General features: G+C 41.1%; 1 long non-coding RNA gene across 1 annotated transcript; it reads right to left on the bottom strand.

Annotated features, from left to right (window-relative positions):
- Positions 1-736: 736 nt before the first annotated feature.
- Positions 737-6,331, bottom strand: LOC133216980 (uncharacterized). The gene is made up of 2 exons (XR_009726773.1): positions 6,229-6,331; positions 737-1,314 (listed from the first exon to the last, which is right to left on the bottom strand). It is a non-coding gene; the product is annotated as an uncharacterized LOC133216980 (long non-coding RNA).
- Positions 6,332-14,318: the final 7,987 nt, after the last annotated feature.

Raw genomic sequence — 14,318 nt, forward strand, 5'->3', positions numbered from 1 at the left:
GCTTCTTCATCTGTAGCTTAACCCTGGCTACGTGGTCTATCACAGACTCCTACCAGGATACCTACTTGGTTGGCCTTCCCCCTGATGCTCACCCACAAACATTCAGCCTTCTCACTCACAACACTGAGTTCAAGGCAGTCAACTCCCTGACATACAGTGCAATCCCACCACCTCTTTTTCCTTGCCTATCCCTTCTGAAGAGCCTGAGCCATCCACTGCAGCACTCCAATCATGTGCAGTGACTGGAAACATCACACGTTTCTGTGATGGTGATTGTCATGATTTTCCTGATGCACAGCAGGCCTTGCTGCCATATAGACTGAGCCATCTCCTCCTTAGATTCCCTTATGCTCCTCTAGCTGTTCCATCTCTTCCTGTAGCTCTGCCACCATGCAGAGAAAATCATCAACCTAGTGACACCTTACACAGCCACCATCCAACATCACCAACAGGCTCTGGCACTCACTACAGCCAGGCACCTGGACAGTTACATGTTTATGAGGGACCTCTGTCTGGGTCACCATGTCCTTTCTGGCCAGCAGAGAAAACTTAGTTTTCTTTGCTTTCTGTTGAGAGGGTGCCATCCTTGAGCACCTTTTTGATGACCACTGGCTGAGCTCACCTGATAACATTGCCAAGCTTCTGGACCCTTCCTGCTCACAAAGTATTTAAAGAATATCTATGCAAATTCGATTACATTAGAGATTACCTTGACCAAAGCAGTGTTTTTAACTAATAATGAAAATATTGCTAACCTGGGGTTCAAGACAGCCAGGTTTGTGTTATAGCCCTGCTGTGGCTTTTAATATCACCACCGGCAAGCCATACAGCTTCCCTCTGCTTCTGGTCTGCACCATTGCTTCCCTTGACAGCTCCTAACCAGAAGGGACTACGGGGGCATGTACCCAATTTAGTTGCTTCCAACAGTGACAGTCCAAACAATCTGTAGGGAAGTGTCATTTGGGGCTCCAGAATCCTGTCACTGAGAATGAATATTCATCATTTCAATACTGGCTAACACAGATATTTAATAACTAGAAAACCTGCTGGCTTCTCAGGGATGCAGGCTTTTGAGTGCAAGTCTTGTGCTAAAACAGCCAGAATACTTTGTTCTCTTCTTAATGATGAGAGGTGTGAATATGATTTCCAGCTCTATACCTCATTTTTAGCATGTTTCTGTGTTCGAGCTTCCATGTTCTGTGTTCGAGCTCAATCTGTCGTGATTGCCTCAATCATTTTTAAATTACCTGCTGCACACCAGTCTGTGAACTGCTGTCCAGTGGTTGCTAACAGTAGCTCTTCCCAAACTGCAGCCTAAGAAAGGGAGAAGAAAAATAAGTTACATTTGCATTATTATTTTCTAATCTAAAAGTTAGGCTCGCTAGGTCAGTTTTCAGGTTGTCTAGACAAAAGAGTATTGTAAGTACGTGCTGTGTTATATAATTAATTTCTTCAATCCAATTGCAACAAGAATTCAGACCCTAGAAATACGTAGTGCTATACGGAATTGTTCCAATAAATATTTAAGTTTACCTTCACTGTACCTGAGTCCACAACTCATCCTGAATGCACCAGGTATGCAAAGCCTGAAAGTAGATTTCTCCCAAGAATTTCCCAAAATAAAAGACCATAAGGCTCCACTTGTGACTCTTTGTGCCTACACAAAGGCATCACTAACCCCTAAGTACCTGAAAACCCTACCAGTAAATTACACTGATTTAGAATTTAACCATGATCTCTGTTTTGCCTTGGCTATGAAATCAGTCCGTCTTTCAACGAATTCAAATGCTTGCTAAAGAATTAAAACAGGGGGGGAAAGCTACCTGCCACTTTACTATGGCTTTTAGACCAATTATACTGTTACTTGCTTTTGAGACTTGTTACCACCCAATCCAAAGCCCATACAAAACTTCAAACGCATCTGGACCAGCGTAATGCTCCAAAGTGTGAGTTTACAGGGACAGTATTTATTTATTTAAAAGAACACATAGATACATATATTTGTTTGCATCACCATAATGACTTTTTCATATACTATTTTTAAGGAATGCCTTTTCTGATATCTGAAGTTAGCTTGAGCTTTTAGCACTATTAAGAAATCTAGCAAACCAAATGCACCAGGTTAAAACAAAATGCAAGCAGCCTCAAAGATGATAAACTAATAAGCTACTTTAATGGTGTTTCCTAAGCTATCTCTCAGAATACAAAGGATTTCTGTGATTCATTAACATCTAATCCAATGCATCATGTAAAGCTGTTCTATGGGCAGGACCATCTGATGTGATGGCTCCCGAGGCAGGCTGAAGACATAAGCTTGACAGCCTCTATCACGATGTCATTTGCCTGCCAGTCGAACAGCTCAAAGACAGTGATGGGGCTGAGCACACCCACTGTCATTACCAGGCACAGTGCTCACTATTTCTGAGTTGTCCTGATGGTCTCAAGGGTAGAAAGCACTTCATGCAGCAGCAAGCAGTTGCCAGATCAAGTTTATGAGGATCTAAAGTGTATTAGTCTTCATATAAAAACTGGCATACAAGTAGTGTCACTGCACACACACCACAACATTTAAGTGACAGTATTTTGTCTGTTGCCTTTTTAATACCCCTTGAAAGACTGGTATCTTTAGAAAAGGGTACATTTTTCCGCCCTCCACACCCTTGTCAAGGCTGCTATAGCGTATCACCTTTTGAGTTAGGTCTGTACATTTTAGCCAAGAAGATGCTCTGTGCACATGTGATGAAGAATGAAGCCAAAAAAAGAGAAACAGGCATAAAGGTATTATTTGCGTTATTAATTTTTATGTTATTTCAAGAGACACTAAAAGCTGACTGAAGTTCACCTTCAATTAAGCCTTTCAGAAGTGACCTGGGACATGATGTAGGTAGCTCGAGAGATCAAAAAGAACCTTCATCTCAAAAAGGGGATGTCATTCGGCCTCTGAGGTCCCTAAATTCACCACCCAGTAATTCAGACTCCCCAAACCACTTGTCACTTCTGACTATCTTCACACCTTGGAATATAAGAGAAGAAAGAAAATTTCAGTCTTCAGCGATCAGCTGGGGCTGCAGGGAGGGAAGCTGCAATCCACATACGGGGAAAGAGCCCACAGGCAAAAAACAATTAACTTTTGGCTGAAATATCCAGTACTGTCTTTCAGCATTTAATGCCTTCTGCAAGGCTGTCACATTTTTCTGACACTCCACTTTTCATGTTTAAAGGCCTGATGCAGAATTCACACACACACACACACACACGCACATAAACACCACATGTGAAGAGGTCATATTTCCTCTCCTTAACAGTTCACAGAGATTACTCGCATGTGTTTGATTAGGGGCACAAAGAGAAACCCCATTATTTCAGCAGTGCTAGAACAACAACCCTACTGAACAGATTTTATCTTTCACATTCTTAAATGAAAAAAAGAGAGGGATGATCCCAGTTGTCTTTTCTTTCCCCCCTATGCCCACCAATAAGCCCTCTCCTGGCCATATATTCAACTTAAAATAGTAAATAGGATACTTTTTGTGATATTAGAGTGCATTAAGCTGGCTCACAAAACAGTCTGATAAGTACCACAGCCAGTGCAAAAGGGGTTAGGAAAGAATGAACAATGTCTTCCCTTTCCAGTGGGAGCAAGCTATGAGATGGGATGAGCTATCAGTGGAAACACCATCTTGGTCCACATTTGGCTACAGAAAGTCACGATGCTACTCACAGCCATACCGAGGGGCAAACAAGCCATGCCAGGCAGAAATAGTCTTACTGAGTTTGACAGAGTTTAGGAGCATTTCAGTGAAACTCTGGAAGTTGTGCTAGAGTCTGTGTGTGGACTTTTGAAGAGCATTACTGAGGTTATGGCCATAACTTAGCATATAATATTATCAGGAAAAGATGGTTCTACTTTTCTTTGCATGCCTGTAAGAAAGCAGTTATGAGAATTATAAAACTGTAAACTTTATGTCAGGTGATTATAAAAAGACTGTTTCCAAATCGAGATGGAGTATAACACCACAGCTTTCATTTGCTTTATAACACACCAACAAATGACAAACTTTTGCTCACTGTCTTAACGTAAAAGGTTATAGACCTTAAAATAGTGTTCAGTTGTTGTGTTGGGTGATATCAGAACTAAGAAGCTTTACAACAACTGTATCAGGTGTGCTTAAAAGAAACCCCCTTACTAAACAAAGTCTAAGTAAAAAGTCAGTATAACATACTGTACTTTTTTAGGGAGCTTCATTGTTCGTACACCTCCTTTGGCATCGCTTTCCTCTCCCCGGTTATGGGAAACAGAGCAGTGAAAATAAACATTCAAATTCACATCCACATAACCCTGTGTCTGGGATTTCATTTTCCCAGAAAAATCCCATTGGAAATGCAATTACTAACTCCAGGTAGCATGACTCAAACTACGACTTCTGACATCAGAGGTAATTCTTCCATTGTTCGTATGAAGTCTATCTCTCAACAGCTAATCCCTTTCCTAAATTGTGTGTGTTAGAAAATACTTACATTTTCCCTGACTACAGAACACCTTTGAAGTGGCTGCATATTGTATGGGAAAAAGCCACAAAACTATTTCATATTTTACTATGGTAACCTTTTATTTTGGAAAAACTCTGGCATATTTTCACAGCAGCACCTTATTACTCTGAAGCTTACCCAATTTAACAAAGAACATGAGCACACTTCAGTTGTGTGACAGCTAGAAATTAATTGCCCTTCTTATAAGATAAAAAAGACTGAAGCTATCCAGGGTCAGGGCAGACATAACTATTAATCTGCCTTGTCATGACAAAGGCACAACATACAAACCTGTGAGCTTCTCAAGTTTATTCTGTCACAATTCTTTTTATAAGATTTTAAACCAGGGCTTCTTGTTTCCTGTTAGAAATCTGCAAAGCAAATTTAAAAGAATTTCCTAAAATTTACTTTTGGAACATCTAAACCCCCCCATGAAACCTATAGAGACTGCTCAGGACCAATGGTCTCCTATCAATCCAGACAAACACTAGGGAAAGGCGGGGGGGGGGGGGAAACATCTTCAAAACTCTTCAGTCCTCAATTCTTTCTTCAGACTTTGTTTTCATTTAATGTAATTTACACAACAATGCTGCAATTAACCAGGATACTGTAACTGTAATCTGAGAACAGCTTCCTGGCAGCAATCGCTGAAGAGTTACTGGGTTACAGATGAGATCTCTTGTAATCCCTTTCCTAAAATACAAAATTGCTTTGCCAGTTTCAAAACGGGTGTATCATTTTCAGAAGTACTCTTCACATTTCACACCTCTCACAGTCACTTCCCAAATGAAAACTAAAAATAGCAAAGCCAACAAAACAAAACCAGAAGTGCTCTCACTCCTCCTTACAAAGATAGGGAGACCTGCACGGAACGGTCCGCTTGATTTATACAGACACTAACACTTTTCCAAACCCAGTTTAGCTATCCTGAGCAATCACAGTTCTAGAAATTTATTCTTCAGTAGATCAGGACAGAAATCATCCTGTATTAAGTGACCATGCAGTTAGACATAAAATGATCAAGAACTCTATAATCTTGACCAAAACTCTTCAGGAAGTGCTCAGCTCTCTCCTGGAGATGTGACAGAACCGCACCAGGAAGAAGGTATGCAAAACTCAACTTCTGGAAGGAAAACATTAATTATTTATACTTTATTCCATTACTACCCTACAATCAAGTGGGAATTTGCTGCAATGAATCACTTCATAATGCCTTAAATTAATTTTAATCCAAGGTATATGTGCATTGACATGCTTATGAAGCATAATTTTGCACAGGTGAAGAAGAGTTAAGGACCATCAGTCATTTGCATCACTCTTACACCAGCTTCAGTGGAAAGAAAAAAAAATTGTGAGTTAAAAATAATTCAGATAGAAACAACATTCTGTGTATTCCTGAACTGAAATTCAGAGTCGTATTTTAGCTCAGCAACTCTCTCATCATTTCACTTCTTTCTTACATATGTGTTCAGGGGTGAACAATTAAGTTACAGCCTCTTTTTTTAATAGGGACTCTTCAGTACATGTCATTTTTAAGCTTAACAAGATCCTTAGGGTATTTCTTTCATAGATCTCTTAAGTTCGGGTGTTTGCAGGCAACAGAAACAAGATGCTCCTGTCCCACGCCTATCTCCTTCTACCACTTCAGGATTTGTCACTGCCCATTCCCAGAAGCATCTCCCGATAACACATACATACCAAAGGGTCTGTCCTTCACCTTGCATTAAATGGTAACTGCATATTGGAGGCACGTGTCACAGGAGGAATGTTGTTGTAGACACTCCAGAAATCCTTAAGAAGAAAAAAATACTAGTTGCATTAATACAAGGGAGTAAGTTTCACGTGGATTTATTTCTTTGTTCATTTTCTCTAAACCCATTACATATCCTGCTCCTAGAGAACTGGCACTTTCTATGTTATAATAAAATGCTCTGAAAGAACTTGCAATTTTACTCCTACTTTTTTTTTCTCTTTTAGATGACAATTCTGCATAAGGCGGAGGTACTAAGAAGGAAAGCAGCTGAACTGAGGGTTACTTTAGCAGCAAAGTCCTTAGGAATAGAGAGAAAAAAGAATCATCAAAATCAGTTACATAGAGTACGTCAGAACAAACCAATACATAAAACTTTTAGTTTTGTCTACTATATATATGCATATATATATACACTGTATATAAGTAGATATATTAAAAATATATACTTATATTAAATATCTTGCTTCACCTAAGACTAGTCTAAACTTCATTATAATTATCTTGAGTTACAGAAACACCACAAAATACTGCACCATAAATATAACCCTGTAGAACTAAATGCCTAACCAGCAATCCAACTGTTTAGTCTAGATCACAGTGAAAAGTTTCAACCAGATGCAAAGAACCTGAGATGCACATATTAATACAGGAACAGAGGAGAAATTAGAAGATCCAAGTTACCAGGAACCATCGGACTACTTCCCAGCATTTCTGCTAGTGAAAGCAGAAGCTGTCATGCATGTTCAGGGTGGATAAAAGGCACCCAAAAGCAGTGGTGAGCAACAGGGAAGGATGACTGAAAATATCCCGGTCCCCTTTCTTCTTTATCCAACAGCTGGGAGTAAGAAGGGATTTGTAAAGATTGATGTTGCATCAACAAGCACTGATGCAATATTAAGCATTAGCACAACTCAGTAACTATTATCTAATAATCTTTAGCACAACTCTAAAAACAAAGATTGCAACATTATGTGCCTACCAGCCATTACCATCATCCAGTCACGAGAAGAGAAGGATTAAGAATATAAAAGCATCAGTGTGAAGCACCCAATCCATCTTTCATCTTACTCTTACCTGGTGGTGTGCCCAAACCCTAAAGCTACTGACAATAGAAGGAGCAGAGCTATGCTGGCAGATGGTTGTGGATATACTTGAGAGCACTTGTGTCCTAAACCAGGGCTTTAATTGAAGGCTTTTTGGTTGTTTCTCAGACAAAATCGAACACAACCGGTCCGCACCCCGAGCGCTCAAAGGCGCTCTTGGCTTTCAGAGCCAAGCCTTGCAGCGGTGTCTGTGCGCAGAACAGCGGGGCTCCCTCCAGCCACGCTGCTCCCCTCGCTGGCCGCTAGGTGGCAGAGCCGCGCCGCGCCGGCGGTGGGAGGGGCGCCGGGCCTTGCCTTAGCGCCTCGGTCCGTGGGATCAGGACCCGCCTTGGTCGGTGCCCTCGGTGGGACACGTGTGGTACACGGGCCCCGTCCCGCAGGGCACCGCTCGCTTTGCGGATGCTGCGGAGAACTTCCGAGGGCGCAGGCAGCTCTTGAACCCCCAGCACCCGTTTCGCCAGGCCTTGCCCGCCGCCGGCTCTTCCCAAAAAGCCGGGAGGTCCCTGCGTTGTCCCGCAAGTGGGATCGCTCACCTAGTGTGCCATACACCAGTCTCACACGGAGTCGAGCTTCTGGCTGGCACACCTCACGTTACTCAGGTGTGGATGCTAGCCTCTGTTCAGAGTTTAGTAACATCTCCCTATCATCCAGTTATCAATTTCATTTACCGTAAGTAAGTACCTCTGCGGCCAAGGATCTCTTATCTCAGTGGGTGTGATTTTTGTATTATAAGGAACCAATTTCCTTCAGGGACACAGTTATCTTCTGTTTTGCTAGGCTTTTCAAACTTACTTCTGTATTTCTCAACCTGTGTTCCTTTCTAATCTTTCTGAAGTTAGTTGTTACTCTTCTTCTGATGCAGATGGTTCATTTATCAGTCTTCCACCGCTCCTCAAGGTTTATGAGCTTAGTAAGAAAACATTGTTTTGTCAGACTCAAGATTTTCCGGCTTTCACATGCATAGTCCATTACAAAATCGTATCTTCTTCATTGCCTGATAATACTTGGGCTGGGTCCATTACCAGCCCTTAGGGTTACACTGACATACGCCAGGCTCGGTTTAGCTTCTCTGGCTCACCCGCACACTGATTACTCCCAATTCCCCATCCAGAGCTGCCTCTTTTGGGCATATACAGTACCGACTGCACCCCATCATCTTAAAGGTCTTTCCAATGTAAATGATTCTATTTCTAGCCATCATCACAACTTTTCAGTGCATGAGACACAGGATGGTGCATCCACATGCAGCAACCTCACTGGCTCCTATCATCACACTTACAGGACATCGTAACACCTATTTCACAATTCCCAGTAATAGCACACCATAACACCCCTTTTTACAATTCCCAGCACATGCCCCCACAGGCACAATTTGGGGGGGAAATGAGGTAAAAATTGCTAAGGCAGTTTGTTAGAACTGGAAACGTTCCTCCCCTCCCCCCTCCCCCAGTGCCCAGAAGCAGGATTTCTAAAGAAAGAGGAATATCAAAGGCAAAGCAACCTCCCATTGCACCTCAGAAGAGGAAACAAAAATATGTAAAATGACTAAACCTGGGAACAGAGGCAACAGAGCAGATTTGAGGAAACAGAGTAAAACACAATTGTTGCTCAGGGACCCGCTCAAGAAACTGAAAGAGCAAACTAGATCTCAGTAACCCTCCTGATGGGAGGCCGTTTGCCCTGATACATCTGATCAGCATGAAGTATGCCAGCAAAAAACTAGAGATACAATTTGGGCTTTAGCACAAGAACGAGATATTCCTGTAAAGGAAGAAATTTAATACGCAAAACTATTTAAGCCAATCACATCTTCAAAACCTCAGTATCCGCTCCAAGGTTTTTTGGAGGCCCCTGTCTAAACAAGTTACTTTAAAAAGACAGATGAAATCAGCAGAGAAATACCTCCCAACTTTTTTAGTGTAGAACAGACACTAACATTGACTTTACTACTTGCCTGTTTATCACTAGATATGAGTACATTGAAACAACGGAACTGATGAGAAAAGCATCACATGTCCAAACCTCAAAGATCACTTTAACTAGAGGTCATCAAAACAAACAGAAACCCCTCAAGGAATCTGTGGCTCAAGTTCTAGTCCTGTGGCTTGTGAACTATGAAAACTCCTGTGGAAAAACTGGTAACTTGAAAACAACCACCACCAAAACATTGATCAATGTGTTCAGAAGGAATTAATATAGTAAGGGTTGGGGCTGGGGTGTTTTTTGGTGCTTTGCTTTGTTTGTTGTTGTTTGTTTTCTTTATGCTGCACACTCAGCATTAAAGAACAAACAGAAATTCACCTTATTTAACAGAAAGAGCAGATGGCTTTCAAATGCACACACAAAAAAGTAGTAGTAAGTTAAAACAGATGTAAAACTTACCAGGTGATTTAACTGTGTTTGTCAGTCAGGAGTGGAGGATTTGCGTCAAACTACCCTTGTTTTTTCCTTATTGCTGACAGAAGCAGCACCTCTCCTACTGTTTCACGTATAATAGAACACAAACAGGCAAAGCCTGAGATAACTTTGCCTCTTCTTGTCTCTTCAGTGCTGTCCAAGAATTACCTCTCTTAGGTACTACTGCCAGTTTGCTAATGTAGAAGTGATCAATGCAAACAGGCTTAACATTATTGTACAACATGCAGTACTGCTGCTCTCTATACTTGCACTGATAACTGCCACTGAGATGCTTCAATAGTAAATTCTACTCAAAAAAGATTAAAATCTATTCTTTGAGGAGAGCCTTTGAAGGTTATCTAGATAATCATGGTAGCCATCCAGAAAATTCAGTGCCATTTGAAAGAACAGCTGAGACAGTCAGAATCATAGAATAGTTAGGGTTGGAAAGGACCTTAAGATCATCAAGTTCCAACCCCGCTGCCATGGGCAGGGACACCTCACACTAAATCATGCCACCCAAGGCTCTGTCTAACCTGGCCTTGACCACCACCAGGGATGGAGCATTCACAACCTCCCTGGGCAACCCATTCCAGTGCCTCAACACTCTAACAGGAAAGAATTTCCTCCTTATATCAAATCTAAACTTCCCTTGTTTAAGTTTTAACCCATTACCCCTTGTCCTATCACTACAGTCCCTAATGAAGAGTCCATCCCCAGCATCCCTATAGGCCCCCTTCAGATACTGGAAGGCTGCTATGAGGTCTCCATGAAGCCTTCTCTTCTCCAGGCTGAACAGCCCCAACTTTCTCAGCCTGTCTTTATACAGGAGGTGCTCCAGTCCCCTGATCATCCTCATGGCCCTCCTCTGGACTTGTTCCAACAGAGCCATGTCCTTTTTATGTTGAGGACACCAGAACTGCACACAATACTCCAAATGAGGTCTCACAAGAGCAGAAAATATTCCACTCTGAGGCCATAAAATGGTTAATTTTGATAGCTGCAAATAACGTTTTCCAGAGAAACAGATCAGAGAAATGTGATCAGCTGGCAGAAAACACCATCCAAACAGCAAGTTATCTTTTTAAAAGTTAAGGTAAGGGACCATTAATTTCTAGTGCCTTGCCTGGCAAGTGCTCCATGCCCACAAGATTACACGGCATTATTTCAGCCTTTCATCCAGCTCTGGAAAGCATCAATAACTTATGGGTATGAGCATGAACCCCAAAACCTTTTTATTAAACCAACTAAACTAAAAACCCCATTGAAAGGACTGTGAATGAAAAAAACTATTATATGCAGCAACTGAAAAGTTCAGGATCATTTGCTGCAGAACTTACACCTGAAAAAAATTGGTTTAATGGATGATTATAAAGCAAAGGCAGTATTCTTATCACAGACAGAAGGGAAAACCTGACAAATCTAAACCACAGGGTTTCTGCAATAGCCACCCATAAACTCAGATCTGCACAGATGACAACCGTTTCATGCCTTGAAACCCATGAAATTGTGATTTTAGTTTTTACTGAGTACACAGAATAAGTTTAAATTAAAGTCAGTAGAAATGCCAGATGACTTCCAAGTGAAGGAATCTGTAGCAATTCCTACTTCAGTAACTCTTCTAGCAAACACACTGTAAGGTAGGAGTAGATGGTTGTGTACTTTACAATGCATTCTACTCCAAAACAAGAGCCCTGCAAAAACTGACACTTGAAACTGTTCCCCTGGGCTGCCTGTTCTGTGCTCTTTGATGCCACTTTCCTGCACCTTCAGAATCCTTATGGGAAAAATTTTACTGCAACATCAGGAATAATCGAATTGCCTAATCATGCCAGGCCCACCTCACAGCATCTCCTGGTAAACTGCATGGGTATCATCAAAAGTGGAACATGGAAGCAGGAATAACCTAGGCAAACTGAATCCTAATGCCAGCTTGCTTCACTACTCCTTCATTACTCCAGCACCAATAAAGAACAAAGGATACAGAGATAAATTCCATTGTTTTACCCACGAATAAACCTCCAGGTGGTTATGCTTATGTTAATGTCTGATGCTGAGTTGTAGCTTTCCTATCCTTAATTCTTCACAGGGAAACAGAAGTTTTTTCATGTGTGCTCACACTGGCCTGTGTTTCCCGGTGGGAATCTCATCATAGCTTTAGCGGGAGCTTTAAAAGCTGCCAAGAACTTTTGAGAACACCCCTGTAAGTACTTAGCAGCAACTGCTTTTGGTATAAATAAGCAAAATATTTACTTACAAAGCATAAACTCAAAACCATGCAGTGGCAACTAAATAAATCTGGTAATCCATTCTGAATACAAAGACTGATTTCATGCCATCAAAGCCTGTCAAAATGCACTTAACGGGTTGAACGTTCTTATAATATTAACCATCATTTTTCATTGTAAGCCACCTACTCGTAAGCTTTAATAGATAAAATAGATGATCCTAGATAAATAAGATTTTGCTATACAGAAGAAGGGAAATTAAGCTTAGTTCCAAACATCTGATGTGTTCTGTTATGAAGATTCACAATTATTATGAAAATGGTTCAGTCATCAGAATTTATCTATTAAACTTTATTTATATAGAACTCCAGTATAACATACAGAGAGGGGAAAAAAGCACATAAGGATAATACATTTACGTAAGAATCATTTCACTTTCCTGGAGTAGACTAATCACATTATTACTATCATATTTGACTATTTTTATAAGCATATTCTTACCCTGGCAGAATACAGAAGAGTGAAACTATTCTTGCAATAGAAACAAGTCACCTACAAAGCACTGTTCAAAGTCAGTCAAGAAGGCAGGCCACGATCCTGCAAGGCGATCTGCCCTGTGTGATGAAGTTTACCTAGAAACGAGGCTTCCATACTAGGCTGTTGTGTGATGTGTGCTCAGTTTCTGACAGCACTGATTTGTACACAAGGATGCTGGTATTTTCCTTGCTGTTGACTGAAAGCAGTCTGTCAGCAACACTGTCAGCTCAAATGCACTTAGATCTTCAAGGGATGGCTTTTTGCAAGGGTATGCAACATCTTCATCACTGCATGTGCATACACACACACTGAACTGAAAGCTGTTACTACTGGCAAAAATCTCCAGCTTCTTGTCACGAGGCTGAAAAATCAAGCAGCTACTAGAAACTACCATGTTCCCTCTGATATTTTGGTAGGGAAAGGCTTACTTGGTGTAGCAGTAAACATAAACTAGCATACAATACCCACGCTGAACTACATCAAAAAGCATAATCAGCTTCACAGCTTTGTATTTACACAAAGATTACACCCAGATCCACATCCCTAAATCCCATTATGGGATGGTTTCAAGTGCTTAACATGGCTTGTTATTCAGGACATCCCAGCCTTTGATGGCCATTTCACTTGACTTCTTTTGTGCAATCCCTGTGTTGAATGCGCTACACCACATGAATATAAGTGACCAGCTCAGTAACCCTTCCTTGTTTCTAGTTTGTTTATATTCAGGGGTGCATATTGTCACTGTTGTAATAAAATTAAACACTATGAAGTGTAGCAAGAACTGGAAAGCCAGTCTTTAATTTCAAAGCTAGAGGCTGCTGTAAACAGGACCCAGCACCAACCCAGAGCCTCACCAAGATAAACACAAGCATGAAGCGCCACCAACATGAATCAACTTCCCAAGGTGGCACCCGAGGCACCCCATGCCCCGTAACATCACAGCATGCAGAAGTACTACAAATGAGACACGTAGGTATGAACTTGGAAACATGGACAAATGAAACAGCAGTCTAAACTCCTGGTTTCACAGCTTTTAGCATATGACCTTATAACATTTTAACAGTTTAAAAGGAAATCTTGTTTCTCCTAAGAGAAAAACACCTGACAGCTTCTCTTCTATGAAGCTGCTGACCCACAAGCATTTGAAGATCCTAGAAGGGATCTTATTTATCAAACTGGTGAATAATATTCTCCCAAACACTTTCATCATGCTCACTTTCCTAAAGCATATATGGAGCAAGGTACAAAAGAGTGGTATCAAATGGCTGCTATTTCAGACACACATACCAAGAAAGGCTCAGCACTTACGGGAAGTGCAGACGCCCCATGACATGCGAAATAATGGCAATGAACCTGAACCTGGTCCCAGCATCCCAGCCTCCCCTGAGTGCCAAGGCACTCACAGAAACAAGTGCTGCTGCAGATAAACCAAAGGCATTTACTTCTAAAGCAGGACATGTATTGAGTGACTCCATGATAAAAACAAGGTCATGAACCCCAAGGGAATAATTGGTAGCATATCACTAGCTGTTATAGAAAGTACCATTCAGCTGATGGGTATTTATTTTAACAGTGTGACTTAATGAAAAGATACATTTTGGAGACATTAAAATGTATGCCGTGGATCTCTCACAGTAATTTAATAGAAGAAGATTATGTATCCATCTCTATTTATCCTTAAGCATCATTTCTCCCTGCTTTTCAGTCCAAGTAGAGGGTAAAATGTAGTAGCAGTCAAAAAATCAATACCAGCTCATTAGGAAACATCAC

The sequence above is a fragment of the Neopsephotus bourkii genome, unplaced genomic scaffold (genome assembly GCF_033783945.1).
Source record: "Neopsephotus bourkii isolate Nb327-2 ecotype Australia unplaced genomic scaffold, CSIRO-AGI_Nbou_v1 NB_1080, whole genome shotgun sequence".
Classification (NCBI taxonomy): Eukaryota; Metazoa; Chordata; class Aves; order Psittaciformes; family Psittacidae; genus Neopsephotus; species Neopsephotus bourkii.